The sequence below is a fragment of the Cynocephalus volans genome, chromosome 4 (genome assembly GCF_027409185.1).
Source record: "Cynocephalus volans isolate mCynVol1 chromosome 4, mCynVol1.pri, whole genome shotgun sequence".
NCBI lineage: Eukaryota > Metazoa > Chordata > Mammalia > Dermoptera > Cynocephalidae > Cynocephalus > Cynocephalus volans.
In genome coordinates this window covers 92,706,746-92,732,804 of record NC_084463.1, presented here as the reverse complement: position 1 = coordinate 92,732,804, position 26,059 = coordinate 92,706,746, and positions in this window count along the sequence as shown.

Below are 26,059 nucleotides of genomic sequence, written 5' to 3'. Positions count from 1 at the left end.
GAGAAAAGTATCAAGTCCCCAAAAAGCGAGTCTGCATCAGACTAACAGCAAATTCTCAACAGAGACTCTACAGGCCAGAGGACAATGGGATGATATATTCAACATACTAAAAGAAAAAACTTTCAGCCAAGAATACTATAGCCAGCAACACCATCCATCATAAATGAAGGAGAAATAGTGTATTTCCCAGACAAACAAAACTTACAAGAGTTCACCACCACATGACCAAACCTAAAGGAAATCCTCAAGAGAGTCCTGAATCTGCAGTACAAATAGTAAAAATCACTGCCATAAATATACAAGAAAGAACAAAACCCACTGGTAGAACAAAAATACAAATGAGAATCAGAAAGAAACTGTATTTTACCACCTCCAAAAAACAACAAACACTGAAGACAAACAATAAAAGGGAAAAAAAGAAACAGAAGATATTTAAAACATCCAAATGAAAATTGATAAAATGACAGAAGTAAGACAACACCTTTCAGTAACAACCCTAAATGTAAATGGATTAAATTCCTGACTCAAAAGTCACAGACTGGCTAATTGGACTAAAAAGCTAGACACAACCATATACTATGTACAAAAGACTCACCTCAGTTGTAATGACACACACAAACTAAGGGCAAATGGATGGAAAATGATATGCCATGAAAATGGAAATCAAAAATGAGTAGGATTATCTTTTATTATATCAGATAAAATAAATTTTAAAACAAAAACTGTAAAAGATAACAAAGGCCACTACATAATGATGAAGATATCTACCCAGCAAGAAGACATAACAATCATAAATATGTATGTACTCAACGTCAGAGCACCCAGATATATAAAACAAACACTATTAGACCTAAGGAAAGAGATATATCCAAGTACGATAAGAGCTGGGAACCTAAACACCCCTCTCTCAACATTAGACCGATCATCTAGGCAACAAATCAACACAGAAGCATGGGATTTAAGCCATACTTTAGACCTATTTGACTTGGCAGATAGCTACAGAACATTTCATCAAACAACCACAGAATATGCATTCTTCTCATCAGCACATAGAATGTTCTCAAAGACAGACTACATGTTACATCACAAATCAAGCCTCAACACATTTTAAAAAATTGAAATCATTTCAATTATCTTCTCAGACCACAACAGATTAAAACTAGAAATCAATAAAAAGCAAAATTCAGCAAACTATACGAACACATGGAAATTAAACAACATACTCCTGAATGACATATGGGTACATGAAATTAAAAGGGATATCAGAAAATTTCTCAAAACTAATGAAAATAAAGACACGGCATACCAAAACATATAGGATACTATAAAATCATTTGTAAGAGGAAAATTTATTGGGACAAATGCTTACATCAGAAGAATAGAAAGAGTTGAGATAAACAACCTAACACTACACCTCAAAGAACTAAAAAAATGAGAACAATCCAACTCTGAAAATAGGAGATGGAAAGCAATAATTAAGATTAGAGAAGAGCTAAATGAAATAGAAACCCCCCAAAAATGATACAAATCAATGAAACAAAACATTGTTTTTTTGAGAGCATAAAAAAATAGACAAACCATTAGCTAGGCTAACTAAAAATGAAGAAAGAAGACCCAGGTAACAAAAATTAGAAATAAAAAAGGAGACATTATAAATGATACCAGAAAAATACAAAAAAAATCCTTAGAGAATATTATAAACAATTATATGCCAACAAATTTGAAAACCTGGAGGAAATGGATATATTTCTGGACACATACAAACTACAAAGACTGAACAAAAAAGAAATACAAAACCTGACCAGACCAGTAACAAGCAATGAGATTGAACTAGTAATCAGCAGTCTCCCAACAAAGAAAATCCCAGGACCAGATGGTTTTACTGCTGAATTCTACCAAACCTTTAAAGAGGAATTAAGACCAATTATCTTCAAACTATTCCAAAAAATTGAAACAGAGGCCACTCTCCCAAACTCATTCTATGAGGCCAGCATCACCATGATACCAAAACCAGGCAAGATAATACAAAAAAAATCTATCGACCAATGTTATTGAAGAACATAGATGCAAAAATCCTCAATAAAATATTAGCTATTAGAATACAGCAACAAATCTAAAAAATTATACACCACAATCATGTGAGAATCATCCCAGAGATGCAAGGATGGTTCCACATACATGGGTCAATAAACGTGATACACCACATCAACAAAATCATGGACAAAAACCAAGTGATTATCTCAATAGATGCTGAAAAAGCATTTGAATGAAAGTATCTCACCACAATAAAAGCCTTATATATGGCAAACCCACCACCAATATCGTTCTGAATGGGGAAAAGCTTAAAGTTTTTCCCTTAAGAATGGGAATAAGACAAGGATGTCCACTCTCACCAGTCCTTTTAAATATAGTATTTGAAGTACCAACCAGAGCAATCAGGGACAGGAAAGAAATAAAAGGCAACCAGATCAGAAAAGATGAAGTCAAATTGTCCCTGTTTGTGATGACATGATCCCATATACAGAAAAGCCTAAAGTCTCCACAAAAAAACTCTAAAGAGTTGATAAATGATTTCAGTAAGTTGCAAGATACAAAGTCAACACACAAAATCAGCAGCATTTTTATACTCCAACTATGAACTAGCAGAAAAAGAAAGCAAGAACATTTACAGGAGTCAAAAGAAAAGAAAATACCCGGGAATCCATTTAACTAAGGAAGTGAAACACCTCTGTAATGACAACTGCAAATCACTGCTAAAAGAAAGTCAGGACACAGAAAGATGGAAAGACATTCCATGCTCTTGATTTGGAAGAATTAACATTGAGAAAATGTCCATACTACCCAAAGCAATCTACAGATTCAATTCAATCTCCATCAAAATACCAATACATTCTTCACAGAAATAGAAAAAGCAACCCTAACATTCATATGGAAGAACAAAAGACCCTGAATAGCCAAAGCAATCCTGAGTAATAAATAAATGAATAAAGCTGGAGGCATAACACTACCTGACTTCAAATTATACTGCAAAGTTATAGTAACCAAAACAGCATAGTACTGGCACAAAAACAGATACTCAAACCAATGAAACAGAATAGCAAACCCAGAAATCAACCCACATACTTACAACCAACAAATCTTTGACAAAGGCACAAAGAACATGCATTAGGTTAGAAAAACACTTGTTTGATAAATGGTGCTGGGAAAACTGCACATCCATATGCAGAAGAATGAAACTAGACATGTACCTTTCACCACATATCAAAATCAATCCAAAATAGATTAAAGACTTATATATGAGACCTGAAACTATAAAACTACTAAAAGAAAACATATGAAAACTTCAGGAAATAGGACCGGAAAAGACTTTATGAATAAGTCCCCCCAAAGCAAAGGCAACAAAAGGAAAAATAAACAAATGGCGTAAATACAAACTAAAAAGCTTCTGCATGCAAAATAAACAATTATCATAGCAAAAAGGCAACCTACAGAGTGGGGGAAGATATTTGGAAATTATGCATATGACAAAGGATTAATATCCAAAGTATACAAGAAACTTGAATAACTTAACAGTAAAAAACCAAATAATCCAATTAAAAATGGGCAAAGGAGCTGAATAGGTATTTCTGAAAGGAAGACACACAGACACATGAAAAAATGCTCAACATCACTCAGCATCAAGGAAATGAAAATCAAAACCACATTGAGATATCATTTCACCCCAGTTAGACTGGCTATTACCAAAAAGACAGAGAATAACAAATGCTGGTGAGGATGCAGAGAAAAGGGAACCCTCCTTCACTGTTGGAGGGGTTGTAAATTAGTGCAGCCATTATGGAAAATGATACAGAGATTTCTCAAACACCTACAGACAGAACTGCCATATGATTCCACAATTCCACTGCTGGGTATATACTCAAAGGAATGGAAATCATCATGTCAAAGGGATACCTGCACTGCCATGTTTATTGCAGATCTATTTACAATAGCCACAAGTTGGAAGGAACCTAAATGTCCACTATCGAATGACTGGATAAGGGAAATGTAGTATATTGGAGAGTCTGGTTAAGATGGCAGAGTAGACGGTCCCCAGTGTCACTCTCTCTCACAAATCAACAAATTTTACACCTATAAAAATGTAACATCAGCCAAACTGGAGCCACCGGAGCTCAGGGGAAGAGGAGAGACCTACGGAGTTCATGAAGGCAGGAGAAACCATGATGAGAGAAAGAAAAAACTGCTCTGAGCATTTCAGGCCATGGCTGCTTTAAGGCTTGAGCTGCTGAGCACACAGAGCAGGAGACGGCAGAAGCTGCAGCTGTGCCCTTTAGATGGAGTTACTTTGAGGCAGTAGGAGAGAAGAGGACCTTGGTGGCCCCCAAGACTGCAAGACCACTAATAGGGCTCCCATGGACACACACAGGAATGAGGAGCCAGAACAGCTGAAAAGGGGGATCCATTCAGAGTCTGGTGAGTCAATGCAAGGGACTGGTGCAGGGCCTGTCCCATAGGAAGTATTTGGAACATGGGCAGTGGGGAAGACAGGCCCACCAGGAGAACACTGGGACACAGCAAGGATAGCCGACCCACCCCCCAGTCAGCGCAGGACCATTCAGAGGAGACTGGTCGGAAATGCAGAATGGCATGTGGTACAGTTTGATGAAAAAACTAAATTCCAGATCAGAGTTTCTACACAGCCCAGGTGCACTGAATCTCTGGAGAGCCAGAAGTACCTATAAGGTCTACCATTAAGTCCTGAGCTGCACAGAAAGCCTTCCCTAGGGAAACAGCAGCAAAGCAGCAATTTAGCTCAATCACACAACTCAACACAACTTCCCACAGGATGTCCTGTAAAAAAATTAATTAATTAAGGCAAAAGAGAAAAGTATAGGTAATTTGTTTTGATACAAAGAAAGCATTGGTTACACGAGCTTATCAGAGGAGTTGACGCCTCATTAGTGGAGACAGTGTCAGGCAAATGTTTTTGTATATCCGGCTAACTGTCCTTGTGATTCATGTAGCACGTTGCAGTTTGAAAAGCCCTTTGCAAATGTTTTTGTTACAGGCATATGTGCATAAGAGTGTTTGTCATAGTTCTTATCATAAACATATACATGTGAGTGCCCTCCCTTCTCAGTCTCCCAGTTTTTTTTTATTTATTTTTTATTAGAGTTTGACACAGATGACTACATTATGACTTTGACAACTTTCACAGCTATGATAACAATAATAATAACGGTAAGTATAATAATAAAATTGTTGGCAAGGATGCAGAGAAATTGGAGCCCTTGTATGTTGCTGGTGGGAATGTAAAATGGTACATTCACTGTGGAGAACAAATTGGTTATTCCTCAAAAAGTTAAACAGAGAATTACCATATAATCCAGCATTTCTATTCCTGGGAATACACATAAAAGAATTGAAAAACAGGGACTCAAAAACATACAGTCAAAAGGTAGAAATAACCCACTGTCCATTAACAGGTGAACAGATAAACAAAAATGTAGTATATGCATGCAATGGAATATTATCAGTCATAAAAAGAAATGGAGTTGTGATACATGCTACAACATGGATGAACCTTGAAAACATTCTAAGTAAAATATGCCAGAAAACAAAAGGGAAAATGTTATGGTTTCACTTACATAAAATATCTAGAATAGGCAAATTCATAGTGACAGAAACTAAATTAGGGATTAGAAGAGGCTGGGGAGAGGGGAGAATTGTAAGCTATTGCTTAATGGGTACAGAATTTTTGTTTGGGGTTAGAAAAAGTTTGGAAATAGATAGCAGTGATGCTTGAAAAAGACTGGGAATGTAATTAATGGACACTGAATTGTACACTTAAAATGGTTAAATTGCAAATATATTTTAAATACGTTTTAAATGTATTTATAATTTAAAATACTAATTAAATTGTATTTAAAATACATTTGCAATTTAACCATTTAAGTGTACAATTTCATATAATATATATATATATATATATATATATATATATATATATATATATATATATATACACACACACACACACACATACATACTGTATCTATACCACAATACGAAAATAAAAACCAACTCTGAGAATTCTGGTAAAGGAAGGACAATTAAGAAAGTATAGTGTCATAGAACCCAAAGGTAGTATGCAGGGTTCCCAGAAGAAAGATGTGGTAAATATTGCATAATATTGGCATGTATTTAAACTAACAAACTTTCAGGTAACATGTGGGAATATGAAGAAAAAGACATGTCCTGTGAAGAGATGAAGTAGAACTTCCCCAGAGCACTGAACACTGGTATGGATGAACTTGTCCAGAGCTGTGGAGAACCCTATCTTTTCTCCCTGGACAACTTTTCTTCCTTCAAAGTCCACTCCAACTTTCCTAGCTATATATACTAGATACCTTTATCCTCCATGACTTCTCAGTGCTTGATGTGTGGTAGTTAAAATCAATGGACTTCTCATTCAGAAAGCTCTGGTATTCAGTCCCAGATCTGCCACTTTTTAGGTTTGTGATACTGGCCCAATCAACTAGTTTCTCTTAGGTACAGTTTTTCAATTTATTAAATAGTGATAATATTTACCTTGTAAGAACTATAATGATCATTAGTAATAATATATGTGACAGACATCTCCTAAAACTCCAGGGACCAAGTCTAAAATAGTATAGGCATTTAATAAATAATAACATCTAATTCCATATTTTACTTGTTTACATGTCTATTTTGCTTGAGATCCTAGATGGTTTCTATAATTCTATTTCCACTTTCTAGTACAGTATCTGGAATATATTAAGATTAACTATATTTCTGCAACTATCAGTAGGGATCTTCATTGGTACAACTAAAATTCTGACACGACCAACATAGGCTGTGTTCCAGCATCAGTAGGATACAGAACAGAAACCACCATTTGCCAGCAGGGCAGCATCAAGCATTCTTTTTCACCAGGAATCCTCTTAGTGGTCTAGCATATAAGTGTGCACAGCTCTCTAGGAGATTCCAACTTCCCAGGTGACTGCTCAGATGCAAGGAGAAGAAACACATCAGACAGGGTGTTGTTAACTATGTATTGATACATAACAAATTGCTCCAAAAAATGCTGGCTTAAAACCACATGCTTTTTTTTTTTTTTTTTTTTTTTTTAATCCCACAGTTTCTATAGGTCAATTACCTGGGTTCAACAAAGCTGAGTCTCTGGCTCAGGATCTCTCACAAGGTTGTAATCAAGGTGTTAGAAAGGGATGCAGTTATCTCGAGACTCAACTTTGGGAGGATTCACTTATGGGCTCATGGCTTTGGTTATTGGCAGAGTTCAGTTCATCACAGGCTGTTGGACTAAAGGCCTTAGTTCCTTTCTTGCTTCTGGCAAGATGCCTCCTTCAGTTCCTTCCTATGGAGGCCTTCTCCATAGGAGAGCAGCTCACCACACAGTAACAGGCCTATATCAGAGTGATCAAGCAAGAGAGTAAGAGAGGTTGAACAAGAAGCAATTCATTCTTCCCTCTCCCCAGCCTCTTCTAATCCCTAATTTAGTTTCTGTCACTATGAATTTGCCTATTCTAGATATTTTATATAAGTGAAATCATAACATTTTCCCTTTTGTTTCTGGCGTATTTTACTTAGAATAATGTTTTCAAGGTTCATCCATGTTGTAGCATGTATCACAACTCCATTTCTTTTTATGACTGATAATATTCCTTTGTGTGCATCCATCGCATCCAGTTGTTGGTAGACACATGGCTATCAAATTTAATCGAACTGAACTGAACTTGTAAACTGAGGTTGGGATAGACATTAGTGTTCCATTACTTTTGCTATATCCGATTTATTAGAGCTGAGTCACTAGGTCCAGCCCACACTCAAGGGGAAAATTATGTAGGAACTTGAATATCGCGAGTCAGGATTATTTGGATCTAATTTAGAAGCTGCCTACCACTAGCAGTGTGGGAACCAGCCTAGCTTAGAAACCTCACTTCCCACAGAAATCAGTAGCTCTTGTAACAACTCCTAAGCATAGTTTCCAAGTTACCCCAAGGGGCATGGCAGTTACAAGAGTTACTATACTCAGGAAGTCTAAGATATGGTACTTGCATAGGTATTTACAATTCATATATCCTTCCTTCAATCTTAATTGCAATGCTCAATCATTTTTTTATTACAAGTAATATTGCTTAGCGATATAGTTAACATTCTATTCTTATCAGGTTACCAGGAAAACAGGTAGAAAGTTTAAGCAAGATCTAATTACCTTTACCCACCATATGAAATTTTTGTAAGTCAAGAATAGTCAAATATTAGGAAATTCATATGGTTCAACCTAATATTTTGTGCTTAATTAATGGACATATAGCTATCAAATTTAATTTAACTGAATTAAACTTGTAAACTTAGGTTGGGCTAGACATTAAATAACATAAATCCAGAAAACAGAATAGGATGCAAATGATGACTTTCCTAGAAAGGGGTCCAGTCTAGGGACATACCTGAGCTAGTAGAGTGAACTTGTCACACACTAGAATTGGAGAAAACCTGCTTCAATGGAGAGCAGGTACCATAGTTTTAAAAAATAATTATTTAACAAATACCGCCATGGAAGGCCCATTTCAATTTGGGTCACTTAAACAAAATTGATTGAACACCCACAATATGCTAAGAAATATGGTAAGAACTAGAAATAGAAACATATTATATGTGGTCCCTGACCTCAACAAATAACTGTGCTTACATTTATTGAGCCTCTATTATTTGCTAAACATTATGTTAGTAGCTAAGGAGAAAAAGGTAAATGATACAAAGGCTCTGCACTGAGGCATTTATGCACAAATTGAGATAGACATTAAAAATCATCATTTAATACACAAAGCAGAGAGTGGCAGAGATGTGGCTGAAGAGGTAGAAAGGGACCAAATAATAGGTAGTTTTATAAGCCATGCTAAGGCAGTTGATGGGAAGTCACTGAAGGTTTCATCAAGGTAGTAATATGATCATAAATATAATCCTTGCTGCTATGTGCAAGCTGGGTATAAGGGAGGTGAGTGTGGAGACAGAAATATAAGTCTTTGCAGAGAGGAAGAAGATCTGAATTAAGGCAGTGGGAGAGGAGTGAAAACTTTCTTTATTTCAGCTTCTGCCCATAGAAATATCCAAATCTATGTAAAAATTCCACTCTCACCCCAGTCATTCACCATAAATAAGCAATGCTGCCTTAGCTGTCCCCACCCCACCCCCATCATCACTTCCCCATTGATGGCAGAACCCTATCACTTGATTCCTTCATACAGGCTTTTTGCCCAGTGCCTGGTAAACAGTAGATACCCAACATGCTTGTTTTTGCTTGACCGCATGAATCAGGGAAGCTGCTACAGGATGGACACATGCCTTGCCTCCTGTTTTGTTGGCTTCCTCTTGACTTGGCAAAAGTTCATGGCCTTGAAAGGAATGGACTTGGGCTAAAAAAAAAAAAAAAAAAACAATGAGAAGCATCTGTGTTCTGTGTACGCAGCACAGTTTTGAAATCGTCTGTCCCTGCTTCAAAGTGCTTGACAGCAGCCAGAACCAACTGTTTGGTTAATGAAACCTCAAAGGCTATAGAAAAAAGAAACCAAACAACTTATAAACTTCCTTTCAAAATATTCTGGGCTCAGAACTGCTGTTATTGCTCAGAAATTCTTTCATTATTCAGTTATTTGAGCAACTACTATGTACCAGGAATTGTAGAACAAAACATTGAATCAAATACAGGTCCTACTTTAAATGAGTTCACATCTTAATAGATAACAAAGAGATGATAGATGATGATGAAGATAGAAGGATAGATAATTGGTCAAGCATAGCATCTTCTAAAACAAATAAATAAAAAGTTTGGCAGGGCAGAGGAAGAAGACAGATATCCACCTCTGCCTGGTGCAAAGGAGTAGGCTTTACACAGCAGTGACTGTTAGAGTTGGGTACTGAAAGATGAAGAGGAGTTTGACAGAGAAGAGAATGGGAGGAAATTCCAAACTTGTTCAAAAAGAGGCAAAACAGTATGCAAAAATACACAGTTAGATTTAAGTAAACTGCAGGCCAGATTGTGGACAATGATGAACTCACCAAGGTAATGACCTTCTTTTTGAAAGTCCAGGAGTTTCCCTCCCCACATGCTTTTTATGAGGGAGACATGTTTTGAATGTATGCTTCTCATTTATAATCAGCCTGTTTCTAAATTAAGTCGAATAGTCTTTGTCTTAGTTGTTCCTGTATTTTCATGCCATTTTTGGATCTTCATACTGGTTTTCGGCTACCCAGAGTTCCTGAGAAATAAGAATAAAAAAGTTTTGTCCTTCTCCCTCTATCAAATGGTTGCTAGGAAACACCATCTTTTTCAGAGATAATGGAATGTTGTTCTAGGTAGGTAGCGCTTTAAATGGGAAGCTTATGCAAGAAATTTTAATCATGAACTCAATAAAACCCTATTTTTTTTTTTTTTTTTTTTTTTTTTTTGCTGGCAATGATCAACATTTCTCAATCCCCAATGTAGATGTTTAATAGATCTCTGGCACAATTTGGCAAACACAGCAAGTCCCTTACTGTGTGGGCGGTACAGGATCTGCAACATAAGCCTCCAAATTGGTCCTTGAGTCAAGCCACAGATGGCATGACAGCTCCAGTGCCTTTCACTGACCAGCCATGTGCTGAACATAAAATGTAAATTACTGTCTCCACGATGACCAGAGAGTTCTTCTTTGTTGTTCAAATATACCGCAGCCTACTTAGCAATATGGTCATCCAGCTCTTCATGAATATAATATAAAAATTTTGTTATTAAAAATTTCCAAATTGCTAGTCATTATTTGATCATTATGACAACAATTGGGAATTGCTTCGGCCACTTGGAAAGTAGAAAAATACAAGAATTCCAAGCAGCCCGCGCTCTACGTAAGGTGGTAGGACACACTGAGAGATTATAAAATCTGCATTTGCCCCTCACCCACATTCAAGGTGCATGAGGCAAGGTTAGGGAATTGTTCCAAAGGCTTTTAAGGTAGTCTGTACTTTGGGCATTTTCCCAAATAATAGCTAGGGGAAATTTGCCCTGTCCTGCCGGCATAAATTACTTTGCATAGTCATGGATCACATTCTCCAATGCATCTGTGGTTATTGCCACTAGCAGAATCAACATACGGTAATTGATTTCTTTAGCAGAAGAGTATAAGGGGAAAAAACTGAGCTTGTGATGTCACAAGTAAAAAAAGCAATGTAGACTCGCTCCTAAAACTGAGAGGGAAATGTACAGGAATTAGAGTTGATAAAGCAATGAGCCCCACCTGGAGATTTGTGAGAAAATAAAAATGTAGACTTCTAAGCTAAAAGACATTGAAGGTGGAAACAGTTGTGAGAAAAGCATATGAAAATGATATCCTTAAAGGTACTGGTCCACTTTAATTCTTCTGCATATGGATGTTCAATTTTCCCAGCACTATTTATTGAAAAGACAGTCTTTTCCCCAATGTGTATTCTTGTTGCCTTTGTCAAAGATCAGTTGGCTGTAAGTACCTGGGTTTAAACTGGATTTTCTGTACTGTTCTAGTGGTCTTCCTGTTTTTATGCCAGTACCATGCTGTTTTGGTTACAATAGCTTTGTAATATAATTTGAAGTTGGGTAGTGTTATGCCTCCAGCTTTATTTATTTTTTGCTCAGGAATGCTTTGACTATTCCTGATCTTTTATTGTTCCATATGAATGTTAGGATTGTTTTTTCTATTTCTGTGAAGAATGTCATTGGTATTTTGATGGGGATTGCATTGAATCTGTAGATTGTTTAGAGTAGTATGGACATTTTGATGGTGTTAATTCTTCCATTCCAAGAGCATGGGAAGTCTTTCCACCTATTTGCATCCTCTTTAATTTCTTTCAGTGTATTTTGTAGTTCTCATTGCAGAGATCTTTCATCTACTTAGTTAAATTGATTATAAAAGGATTTGGGGGCTTGGGGTTTTTTCTTGTTTTGTTGTTTTGTTTTTCTTTTGTTTTTGGTGACTATTATAAATGAGCTTGCTTTCTTGATTTCTTTTTCTGCTAGTTTGTTATTGGGTTATAAAAATGCTACTGATTTTGGGGTGTTGTATCCTGCAAATGACACAAAATCAACTGATAAAAAATTACTGAAATGGTTCATCAGCTCTAAGAGTTTTTTGGTAGAGTCTTTAGGATTTTCTATGTATAAGATCATGTCATTTGCAAACAGGGATAGTTTGACTTCACCCTTTCCAATCTTGATGTCCTTTATTTCTTTCTCTTGCCTGATTATTCTGGCTAGCACTTCCAATACTATGTTAAATAGGATTGGTGAGAGTTGGCATCTTTGTCCTGGATTAAAGACTTAAATATAAGACCTAAAACCATAAAATTAGTAAAGGAAAAGAGGGAAACACTCCAGGAAGTAGGACTGAGCAAAGACTTTATGAATAAGTTCCCAAAAGCACAGCAACAAAAGAAAAAATAAATAAATGAGATTATATCAAACTAAAAATCTTCTGCACATCAAAAGAAACAATCAACAGAGAGGAAAGACAACCTACAGAATGGGAGAAAATATCTGTAAACTATATATCTGACAAGGGATTAATATCCAAAATACATAGGGAACTCTAAAAACTACATAGCAAAAAACCAAATAATCAAATTAAAAAATGGGCAAAGGGGATGAACAGACATTTTTCAAAGGATGACGTACAGATAGCCAACAGGTACATGAAAAATTTCTCAAAATCACTAATCATCAGGGAAATGCAAATCAAAACCACATTGAGATATCATCTTGTGCCAGCTAAGCTATTATTAAAAAGACTGAGAATAACAAATGCTGGTGAGGATGTGGAGAAAGGGAAACTCTTCTACACTGTTGGTGGGACTGTAAGTTAGTACAGCCATTATGGAAAACAGTATGGAGGTTTCTCAAACAACGACAGATAGAGCTACCATATGATCCAGCAATTCCACTACTGGTTGTATATCCAAAGGAATGGAAATCATCATGTTGAAGGTATACCCACACTACTATTTTTATTGTAGCTGTATTTACAGTAGCCAAAATATGGAACCAACCTAAATGTCCATAAACAGATGACTGGATAAGGAAAACATAGTATATATACACAATGGAATACTACTCAGCCATAAGAAAGAATGGAATTCTGCCATTGCAGCAACATGGATGAGCCTGGAGAAGATTATGTTAAGTGAAGTAAGCCAGACACAGAAAGAGAAATACCTCATGTCCTCACTCATAACTGGGTGCTAAGAAAGGAGAAAGGAAGGAAAGAGGGAGGGAGGGAGGGGGCAGGGATGGAGGAAAGGAAAGGAAAGGAAAGAAAAGGACCACAATAATACATTGAACTTTCAGGAGAGAACAAACCTAAGGATACTAGAGATGGGAAGAAGAAGGAGAGGGGGGTTGGGGAGTGACTGGTCAGGTAAAGGGCATAAAGAATAGTTATAATTTGTAGTAATGGATATGTTTTAAAAATAAAAAATAAAATATGCAGGAGAAGAAAAAAGAAAATAATATCCTCTTATCAAGTTGTTAAAATGTGATTTTTCTTTCATCCCATTATTGCCGAGGCCCCAAAGCTAGGAAATGCGAAGCACCTGCACACACCTCTCCAGGAGATGGTGATTCCATCTGCAGGACATGCCATGAGACTATAAAATCAGTTTTGGTAGTACTCACCCATCACCCACATCCAAGTTGCATCATGGGGACATTGAAAAGAATTATAGCAAATAAATGTTTACAGAGAATTATCAGTGTGTGTGTGCATGTGTCTGTGTGTGCTGGGGGCTTGCAGGGGAGGCTTACAAGGAAGGAAAGGAGGAAGCTTCTCCTAAATGTGGGGGGCTTCATGACAGAGGGCTTGGCAGATATGCCTGGAATTGGAGGGACATAGGGATTGGAACCTGACCAGGCCTGGAAAGTCTGAACATGAGTCGGTAACTGAAAGGGAACTGCATTGAGAGGGTCTACATTTCACTTGAAAGGAGGTCAAAGGTATTAGATGAGAGCCAAGATTGGGCTTGCCCACAGAAGTTGGAGGAGAGAAGTGACACAGCAGAAGGTAAATGCTGAAAGCCAGAAGCCCAGTGTGAAAAGGTCATAAACAACCAGTGTGAAAAGGCAGGAGACAGAAGATGGGGCTCTCCAAAAAACACACAAAACCTATCGTGAGAAAAAAGAGAATTAGTTTTAACATCTTCCACATCTGATGGTCACTGTGTCAGTTATCAATTATTTCCTCTTCTCTTAGAATGTACCCTTCAATACATGTTCTATGATAAACAACAAAATTCCTCTAAGCATTTCTCCCTTAAACTGAGCACAATGTTGAGCTTTCTTAGTACAGGGTGCTGGAGGAACATTGCAGGAAGAAGGGGCTGTCTTGCAGTTTCCAACAGGGGTCAGGGGTGAGCACTGTGGGTGTGAGGTCATCTGGTAGAGCACTGCCCCCACCCTGGGCCCAAAATGTAGTCCCACTGTGACCTTACAGCCTCACCTAGTGATAACCTTTCCAAAGCCCTCTAAATTCAGAAGCCAGAGCCCCACGCAGCCTACATGCTCTAAAGGCCTCCTGTCCATGCCTGTACCAGACTTTCACTGCAAACCCACACCCCTGGCAGCTGATCTCCTGCTACCCTGCTTGCAGTGTGCACAGTTGCCTATTTCTTGCCAGCAACTCCCACCAGCTCCCACCACTGGTCAAACAAGGGAGCTTCTCTGCTGTCCAGTGGACTGAACCATTCCTTCTCCTACAAGAAGGCCTAAACATCTTCCAAGTTTGTTCTTCCTTGGGTACTTTCCCTCAGCCTTAGAGTGCCGTACAATTTCCTTATATTTGATAATTATTCTTTTGTCATCTTAATAATTCTTTATATAAAACTTCTCCAGTTTAACCTTTGTAGCTCTTCCAATTACATATTAGGGTAATAGGGCCTTAGGATAATAATAAATAGTACCTACCTCATAAAATTTTAACAAGGATTAAATGAGATATAAAGTATTAGTACAAAGCTCAAAGTGTTAACTGTTAGGTATACTCAAAATCAGGAAACTAGCTGGGAAGTTGGACTCAGTCTCTAATTTCTTTGTCTAACATTTACACCATCTTTAGAAAAGTGTAGTCTATTTAGAGAAACAAGACATATGGCCAAAAAATGGCATTGGCCCTTTTTGTTTTTCCTTTGTGTGATTGCTTCAACTAAAATTTAAAAGACTCATCAAAATTGCCCAAGGAAATGGTCCAGTCAGAAATATGAATGTCCATTGTTGGGGGGGAGGGGGGGAGGGAGAAGGGAGGGAGGTTTTGGTGATGGGGAGCAATAATCAGCCACAATGTATATCGACAAAATAAAATTTAAAAAAAAAAAAAAAAAAAAAAGAAATATGAATGTCCATCATCAAATGAGTGGATAAGGAAAATATGGTATAACTACACAATGGAATACTACTCTGCTATAAAAATAAGAATGAAATACTACCATTTGCAGCAACATGGAGGGACTTAGAAAAATTAAGTGAAACAAGTCAGGCACAGAAAGAGAAATACTACATGTTCTCACTTATTTGTGGGAGCTAAAAATAAATAAATATACAAACAAATAAATGGTGGGGGGTGGGGGAAGAAAACACAACAATCACAACAATTCCTTGAACTTATTGAGAGAACAGATATGATGTAGTTGGGGGGTAAAGGAGAGAGGGAGGGGAAAAGAGGAATGGGTAAAGAGACACAAAAATCAAATACAATGTATGTTGAGAAGTTAAAATAAAATAAAATAAATAAAAATAATAAAATAAAATAAATTTTCCCAGTGTCAAAAAAAAAAAATAAAAGAAATTCTGCCATTCGCAGCAACATGGATGAACTTAGAGAAAATCATATTAAGTGAAATAAGCCAGACACAGAAAGAGAAATACCACATGTTCTCACTCATAAGTGAGAGCTAAAATAACAGACATATAAATAGAAAGAGAGAGAGAGAAAAGAAAGAAAGAAAGGAAGGAAGGAAGGAAGGAAGGAAGGAAGGAAGGAAGGAAGGAAGGAAGGAAGGAAGGAAGGAAGGAAGGAAGGAAGGAAGGAAGGAAGGAAGGAAGGAAGGAAGATAGGAAGGAAAAGAAAGAAAGAAAGAGAAGGAAAGATAAAGAAAGATACAATGTTCACAATAATACGTTAAACTTTCAAAGGACAAATGAAGTTACTAGAAGCAGGAAGAGAGAAGAAAGGGAGGAATGGGTAAAAGGCCATGAATAGCAATGACAGTGTATATTATGGAGTATAATAATTATTCTCATGTGAGCATCACATGTTGCACACAAATATTGATGTTCAACTCTACCCTACAGATATGTACAATCAACTTTGTTACAATAAAAAGAAATGAATTAATTTTTTTTAAAAAAGAAATATAGTCTTGGGCTGTGAAACATGGCACATACAGCGCACAGTCCATCAACTATTAAACATAATGGATCTTTAATGAACATAAACCTCCTTTATGTGCCTTCCCTATTGCGGCTTGGTCTCTGTAACATGTAACTGTCAGAAGAAAAACAGCAGTGTATTTCTTAATCTTCTCTGGCCTTTTCAACATTTTTATTTGTCTTATTCTTTCACAGTTTGATAGTTTATGAAACAATTTATTTAACACCTACAATATGCTAGGCACTGTACTTGGTAATGGTTTGGGTATAGCCACTGCTCTGGAGGATTCATAGCTAAGGGGGTGATGTCATGAAAATGTAATGAAGAGTTAATTGCTTATCTCACTCATTTTGACCATTTTGGTCAAATTAGCTACATTATCATGAAGAAATAGCTATCTTTCTTATTTGAAATTATCTTCAGCAAGCCCTAAATAAAAATGTTGCACTCTACTGTACTACATTGTTTTAGTTTAAAAATTGTGTATAAATTTTGAAATATCATCTAATTTAATTCAGTTCCACAAACATTAAACCCTTGTTATGTGTAAGACACTGTGCTAGGCACTGCACTTCTTCCTTGAGGTTGCACATTACTTGATACAGACAGGCTGAAAAGATATTTGTTGATTTTATTATCACATGGTTAACCCCAACACAGGTTTAGAGATAAGACAGGAGAGATTCATACATTGCACTCAAGAAATTTTCAATGTGGTGAGGTAGGCGAAGATACATTAATAATAGTAAAACAAGACAAAGTTATACAAGTGCTAAATTATGGCATATGTAAGTGGCTATAGGAAATGACACAGATGAATTTTGTTTAGATAATCCAGAAAGTCTCACTAAAGAAAGTCTCCCGTTTGGAATGGGCCTCCAAGGTTGAGAATAGACAAGTCAACGGAGGCAAAAGCTTCTAGGCAAAATAAATAAAATAAATATAAGCTCATAATCTTGAAAGTATTTGTGACTAGTGAATGGACCAGTGGGAGAAGATACCCTTATATGAACCCAGACAGCAGAGCTTAATACAATATTCCACTCATCTTTGGGACCTGAAACCTCTCATTTACCTGGCACCTACTCCACAATAAATAATTAAGGGAAGAATGAAAGGTTAGACAGGAAAGGAGGGAGGCAAAGAGGAAGAGAGGGGAGATATCAGGTGGTAAACACCAATCTGGACAGATTTCAGAGGTGTGGACTTTGAATCCTGGTTCATGCAACTTTAAAAAGAAGAGGGAAATTATCGTGCGTGTGTGTGTGTGTGTGTGTGTGTGTGTGTGTGCATATATATGCATACATATGTATTGGAGAAATATGAACCTTGACTATATATGATAATTTTAAGGAATGGTTCATTTTTATATGTGATAATAGTATTGTGCTTATATTTCAAAAGCTCTTATCTTATAGATATTCATGCTGAAATATCTATAAATAAAATTATATAATATTGAGTGGTCTTCAAAATAATCCCATGACGGAGGCCACATAGTGGGTGTGAAAATGAATGAAACCGTATTAGCCATGTATTGATAACTGTTGAAGATGGATGATAAATACATGGAGGTTCACAATATATTCTCTGTATTCATGTATAGGTTTAAAATTTTCTGTGATGGATGTTAGTAAAAAAGAATAAACACCTTTAGAAGACTTTTTTTTTTTTTATCAGCACTGCACTCTCCCAAGTGAGCCACGAGCTGGCCCCTTTCTTCTTTTCTTTCTTTCTTTTTTTTTTTTCAACTACAATTCCTTGAAGTTGATACGACAAGCAAACAGAAAGGACATTGTTGGGTGGGAGGGGGGGAGAGGGAGGAGGGAAGGGGGTTTCAGTAATGGGCCACAATAATCAACCACATTGTATATCGACAAAATAAAATTAGAAGACTTTTGATAAAAGTTCTACAGGAACTTTTACAGTAATATCAGAAGTTTGACATAGGTTTTTTTTGTCACCATGAAAAACTATCTCTTGTAAAAATATAAATTATGCCAGCAGATTTTATCCTTATATGTATCATTTGATTTTTATAAGAATATCTTATGTATTTTTCCATAATAGGCATTTATTTTTAGAAAATAAAATGCTCAACTTGAAGTTAATTGTTATATCACCTTTTCTACAAAATATTCTTCTAACTTCTTTTCATGTATTTTAAATTTGGGGAAATTAAATTATATTTCGGCTGTAGTCAAAAACATTCACTGAATAAATTCAGCATCCCCTACATGCCAAGAAGGTGCAAAATGAATGGATAAGGTATAGCTCCTACCCTTAAGGAAAGTATCATGCAGCGGAGGAGCTTATTATCTATTGATCAATTATAGGTTTATTTATCTTAATGGTTGGGTTGAGCATGCCCCTAGATTCTTAGGTTACAGCTGTAACCTGAAAAGATGGTATTATTAGGGCTTAGTCATTTCAATCAAATGAATGTCATTTTTAGAGAAACCCATGGATATAAGTCCATAGTATGTCTAGAGAAACTTCTGAAAACATGTGCAGGTAACTGCAACTTATGACCATTACAGAAACACTTTTGAAAATATTCAGCATATCTCTTACATTAGTTTTATGTAAAAGGTGAAATTTTAGGGCTAACTCAAATGAACATTTCATATGACTGAAAAATTAAACACTGAAGAATGTTACTTTCCTAATTTAATTTTGACATATTTGGAAGTTTTCGATTTTAGTTCAAGTATATTGAGAAAAAAATTAGCATGTTTATTTAAAAAGAATAAAAACAAAGCCCACCCAAACCCTGTTATTTCAGTTGTTCCAAATCCTGCATATGGAATTAGCATAATTTAATAATATGTCCCTAGCTCCCTGTTTGCATTTTTTTCTCCTTGTCCATAGGAAAAAATAACCTGGTATATTTTAGGTTAAAAAAAAATTGTCCTTCAGCTTGTTAATTTTGAGACACCACAATTCAGAGTGATTCATTGCAGCCGTGAATAAGGAATGTCACTGAAATAGTGAGATGGCCTGAACCACTTTAGAAATTAATGGACTGACTATGATATACTGGTGCCTCTTTCATGCATCTATAATTGGAGTGCCAATTTATTTCCAATCATTTCAAGCACTGTAATTATAGAGCATCATCGTTACCTGTTTAACATTCATATGAGAAGCTGTCACATGAATGCTAGCCAGGGACCAATATTTTGCAACTGAGATACATGGACAAAATATGAGAAAATATTAAAAGACTTGGTTTGCTTTTTCAAGGCCAGAGCCTCGGCCAAGGTGCACAGAATTAAATGAGGCAGTAGAGATGTTCATGGATTTTTAAGTCATAAATGTTTCGTCATTAAATATGTGGAGAGAAGAAAAACAAAGAATTACAAGAGGCAACTGTTGCACTGATTCAACAATGACATTGCAGTAGGCATTCCTTGAGCATTTACTATGTGCCAGGCATTCTGACAGATGCTAGAGATATTGAAATAAAAATGGAGCACCCACATACACATTTAGAGTGATGTGAACATTGTGAGAAGTTGTTATGTTCTGCACACCAGGAGGGGACTTATAAAATGGTATCTGCTGGATTCTATTATTTTCATTTCAAATCTGGTGACTCCAAGGCATAGATGCATAAAAAGAGTATTTATTAATTTTTTCTCATAACTCAGAACACCAAAAATAGTTTGAAACTTTGGGTTCAAGCAAGGTTTTAATAAGAGTCAGCCGAATCTGTGAGCACTGCTACAAGCTTAGGTACCTTCTCCATCTGCTCACATAACAGCACCCTGTCTTACCAGCTGTTAATTCACTTCTGTCATATTGCCATCATGCCACACAACTCTAAAGCAAGGCAAAGAACATGACTTATTCATTTGGGTGTCCTCAATGCCAAAACAGCACTAGGCTCAAAATAGGGGCATAAAAATAGTGCAAACATTGAATTAATAAGTGCATGAATGAAATTCCTTTTCAAGACATCACTGGCATTCATCTGCTTCTTTTCATCTTTCTACCACTTAGACAAGATCTTCAACCTAACTTTCCTACATTTTCTACCTTTACTCTAGTGAAAGACTAACTCTGCCTAAAATATCTTTATGCATGTCACAAAACATTCTCCCCTTCTCCAAATCTTTTCATTATTCTCCATTGCTTGGAAAATAAAATAACATCTCCTTAACCTGGTGTACAGGACTCTGCACGATTCATCTGTGATCTATCTCTGTAACATTATTCCTACTATCATAGAATGAATGTTGTTCTGTGAAAAGGAATTAATAATAAGTGTGATTTTTGAGTTATGAGATTTGCAAAATTTGAGCTTCAATTCTTCAGATACTACCAATTTAAGTGCCTTATGTATATAATCATTACAAAAATTATAATATTGAAAGTTTTATGGGTGCATAAAATTTGTAATAATGATAACTACTTTAATAGTGAGTTAGAAAATAATTATGTTATTAAATCAATAAGAAAAGATAAAGCTTATATTAGAGGGTATAAAATAAAAAAGGTTACCAGAGGATAGACAAAAGAGGGGAAAAAGAATTTTCCAAACTGCAAGTCCAAAGTTCTCATTCCTCCCTAGGAATGGCAAGATTGACTGAGCACTCTGGTCCCAATCCTAGCAACTGAGAAGATAGTACAACCTTTCTTTTGAACTTGGCTGGTAACATCATTCCATGTGTCATATTCAGAGCTGAAGCATAACAGTGACTAGGTACTGGTAGATTTATATGGGTAATTGAAATAGTGATTGTTGATATCAATGTATATGAGGAATTTTATTAGTAGTAGTAATAAAGCATGATGGCAATTACAAAGAGTAGTTCATGTGAGTAAATTTATAATTAAACTTATACTGATGGTCTAATTAGAACAGTCCAAAACTATAAATTTGCTATGGGTAGGGAAGAGAAAGGAAACTAACTACTATTTAGTTCCTCGTATGTGCCCCCAGATCTGCTAGCTCCATTACATACATTATTTCACTTTATCCTTACAAAAGCCCCCAAATCAGTATTATTATCAGAGCTGAGTAAAAAAGCTCAGCAAAGATAAATAATTTGCCCAAAGTCAATGAGCTAGTAGGTTTAGAGCTGGGATTTGAATTCAAGACTTTCACACTCAAATGATAAATGTTTTGAATTTCACTAAACTTTGGAAGAAAAATATAAACAACTAACTAAAGAAGATATAAAATGAGATTTGGACATTTTTGATTACTCATTCAATAATAATATTGAACAGTAAAGTATTACATAGAGAGAATTTTTTAAAGGAACCACTTTGTGTGGACCATCCATACATCTATTGCCACTACCACTGAAGCTTCCAACTGTTTCAGTGTGACAATAACTAGACACTGTTGGTGAATTTTGGTAAAGATGAATTATCAGTGCAGAAGGGGGCAATTTTGTGATTGGATGTAGATATGAGTGTAAATGCCCATATGGATATAAACAAGTAAAAAAAAAAAACAACTGTTGAAAATCAGAATTCTAAATTCTTCTGCCCTTTAATCTAAGTCCTTTTCTTCAAGGTATTGCATTAGTAAATATATTCTGGATTTTTATTCAGCATGTATACATTAGATGTTCTAATTTTCCAAGACATGAAGGAACAAATATAGCATAGAGCATCTCTGGGCATAAAAATAGACATGTACCAAGGACACTTAAATGCTAGACAGGCAGTTGCAGCTGCCAGCACTACTGCTGCCATACAAGGTAATCCCACTGTCACCAAGGACACCACACACACGAGGCAGCTGCAGTTGCAGTCAATGGCACCCCTGCTGCCAACAAGGTGACCCCATTGCCTATACAAACACAGCAAATATGAGGGAGGTAGTTGCAGTTGTCAGAGCCACTGCCACCCCCATGAGGTAACTCTGCTGATACAAAGGACACCACAGATGCCAGGGATGCACTTGCAGCTGCTGATGCCACTGCCCCTGCTTCAGGATAACCCCACAGCAACTGCTGCAAGATAAACCCACTGCCACTGCAGATACTGTAGCTGCACAGCCTGCCTCTGTGGACATGGCAGCCAAACAGGAGGCTGCTGCAATCACCAGACATGCAGCCACCATCATCATACAAGTAGCCTGCCACTGCTGCCATGCAGGCAGACTGCTAAAGCCACATACATAATGATCTCCATTGCAGGTGTAGCCTGCTACCACAGCAGCAGCCATAGTAGCCACTGCTGCTCTGCAGGTGGACCACTGACTGCTTGACTGCATTGATACAAGGAAGGTCATCAGTGGAGTTCAGGAAAGGAAAGTAACAGAAGGAGCAACTGCTCAACCAGATGACTAGAGATACTAGAAATGTGAAAAATGAAGAAAATATAAGTCCACCAAAGGAGCACAATAACTCACAAGTACCAGACTCCATACAGCTGAAACACTTGAAATGATGGAAAAGGAATTCCAAGTAAAAATCTTAAGAAAACTCAGTGAGATACAAGAACACACAGATGACACAATGAATTGAACAAAACTCTCCAAGATATGAAGGAGAAAATTTACAAAGAGATTAATACTTTAAAAAAGTATGCAGCAGAGCTCATTGAACTGAACAAGACATTAAACAAAATATAAAAACACAACTGAGAGTTTAAGCAGCAGGCTAGAGCAAGCAGAAGAAAGAATTTCTGATCTTGAAGACAGCTCTTTGAAATAACTCAGGCAGACCAGAAAGAAAAAAGAAAAAAAATTTTTTTTAAATAGAGAAAATCTAAGAGATATAGCAGACAACCTTAAGCACACAACATATCAATCATGGGCATTTCTGATGGGGAGGAAAAAAGAAAAGACATTGAGAACATATTCAATGAAATAATAGTAGAAAGCTTCCTAGGTGTAGGGAGAGACACAGGCCTTCGGATTCAGAAGGCTCAAAGATCCCCAGACAGATTCAATTCAAAAAGGTCCTCCCTAAGGCACATAATAATCAAACTGGCAAAACTCAAAGACAAAGAGAGAAACCTAAAAACAGCAAGAGAAAAGCATCAAGTCACTTGTAAGGGAGTCCTCATCAGACTAACAACAAACTTCTCAAAAACAGACTCTATAGGCCATAAGAAAATGAGATGTATATTCAAAGTACTATATAACACACACACACACACAAAACTCCAGCCAAGAATACTATAACCAGCAAGGCCATCCTTCAGAAATGAAGGAGATATAGTGTATTTTGCACAAAAACTATGAGCACAGCACAACCAGACCTCCAAGAAATCCTCAACAGAGTCCTGCATCTGCAACCCCCAAAATGATAATTACTACCATGAATACACAAGAAAGAACAAAACCCACAGGTAGAACAAAAATGTAAATGAGAAACAGAATGAAACTGTATCTTACCACCTCCAAAAACTAGCAAATACCAAGGACAAACAATGAAAGAGAAAGAAAGAAATGGGAGATATTTAAAATATCCAAATGAAACTGATAAAATACCAGAAGTGAGACAATACCTTTTAATAACAACCCTAAATGTAAATGGATTATTTGCCATTCAAAAGTCACAGACTGGCTGATTGTATTAAAAAGCTGGACCCAACCATATGCTGTCTACAAGAGACTCACCTCGCCTGTAATGACACACACAAACTAAGGGCAAAAGGATGGAAAATGAGATGCCATGAAAATGGAAATCAAAAATGAGCAGGATTATCTCTTCTTATATTGGATAAAATAGACTTTAAACCAAAAACTATAAAAAGAGATGAAGGCTATCATATAATGATGAAGATATCTACCCAGCAAGAAGGCATAACAATCATAAATAAGTCTGTACCCAATGTCAGAGCACCCAGGTATTTAAAGCAAACATTATTAGACCTAAGGGAAGAGATATATCCATGTACAATAACAGCTGGGCACCTGAACAGCCCTCTCTCAACATTGGACAGATCATCTAGGCAACAAATCAACAGAGAAACACAGGATTTAAGCCACACTTTAGATCTATCCAACTTGGCAGATAGTTATAGAATATTTCATCCAACAACCACAGAATATACATTCTTCTCATCAGCACATGGAAATTTCTCAAGGATAGACTACATGTTATGTCACAAATTAAGGCTCAACAAATTTTTTAAAAACTGAAGTCCTTTCAAGTATTTTCTCAGACCATTACAGATTAAAACTGGAAATCAGTAACAAGCAAAGTGCTTTGATAGGTCAGGTAAAGGGCATAAAGCAAAAAATCACAATTTGTAATAATGAATATGCTAATAATAAATAATAAAAGTTAAAAAATAAAAATAGCAAGGAAAACTCTGGAAACTATACAAACAAATGAAAATTAAAAAACATGCTCCTGAATGGCATATGGGCCCAAGAAGAAATTAAACAGGAAATCAAAAAATTTTTCAAGACTAGTGAGAATAAAGACACATCCTACCAAAACCTGTGGGACACTGCAAAAGCAGTACTGAGAAGGGATTTTATAGTAATGAACACTTACATCAAAAGAATAGAAAGATTTCATAAACACCCTAACTTTATACCTCAAAGAACTAGAAAAACAAGAAAAATACAATCCCAAAATTAGTAGATGGAAAGAAGTAATTAAGTACAGAGCAGAGCTAAACGAAAAGGAAACCCCCAAAAATGACACAAAAGATCAATGAAATGAATTTTGGTTTTTTGAGATGATAAACAAAATAGACAAACCATTAAGTAGACTAACTAAAAAAAGAAGAGGGAAGATTCAAATAATAAATATAAGAAATGAAAAAGGAGACATTACAACTGATACCACTGAAATACAAAGAATCATTACAAACTATTATAAACTATATGCCAACAAATTTGAAAACCTGGAGGAAACAGATAAACTTCTAGACACATACAAACTGTCAAGAGTGAACCAAGAATAAATACAAAATCCAAACAGACCAACAACAAGCAATGAAATTGAAGCAGAAGTCAGCAGTCTCCAAACAAAGAAAATCCCAGGATGGAATGGCTTTACTGCTGAATTCTACCAAACATCTAAAGAGGAATTAATAACAATTCTCTTAAAACTATTGCAAAAAATTGAAACGGAGTCCATTTTCCAAAACTCATTCTATGAGACCGGGAACACCCTGATGCCAAAAGCAGGCAAAAGTACAACAAAAAAAGAATATTATAAGCCAATATCTTTGATGAACATAGGCACAAAAATCCTCAACAAAATATTAGCAAGTAGAATACAGTGACACATCAAAAAATTTATACACCACAGTCAATTAGGATTCATCCCAGGGATCAAGATGGTTCAACATATGCAAGACAATAAATGTAATACACCATATCAACAAAATTAAGGGAAAAAAACCATATGATTATTGCAATAGACTCAGGAAAAGCATTTGACAAATTCAATATTCTTCATGATAAAGACTCTCAGCAAATTAGATATAGAAGGAAAGTGTCTCAACACAATTAAAGCCATATACAACAAACCTACTGCCAATATCATCCTAAATGAAAAAGACAAGAATGCCCACTCTCACTATTCCTATTTAACATAATATTGGAATTACTAGTTGGATCAATCAAGCAAGAGAAATAAACCATGGGCATTCAGATTGAAAAAGAT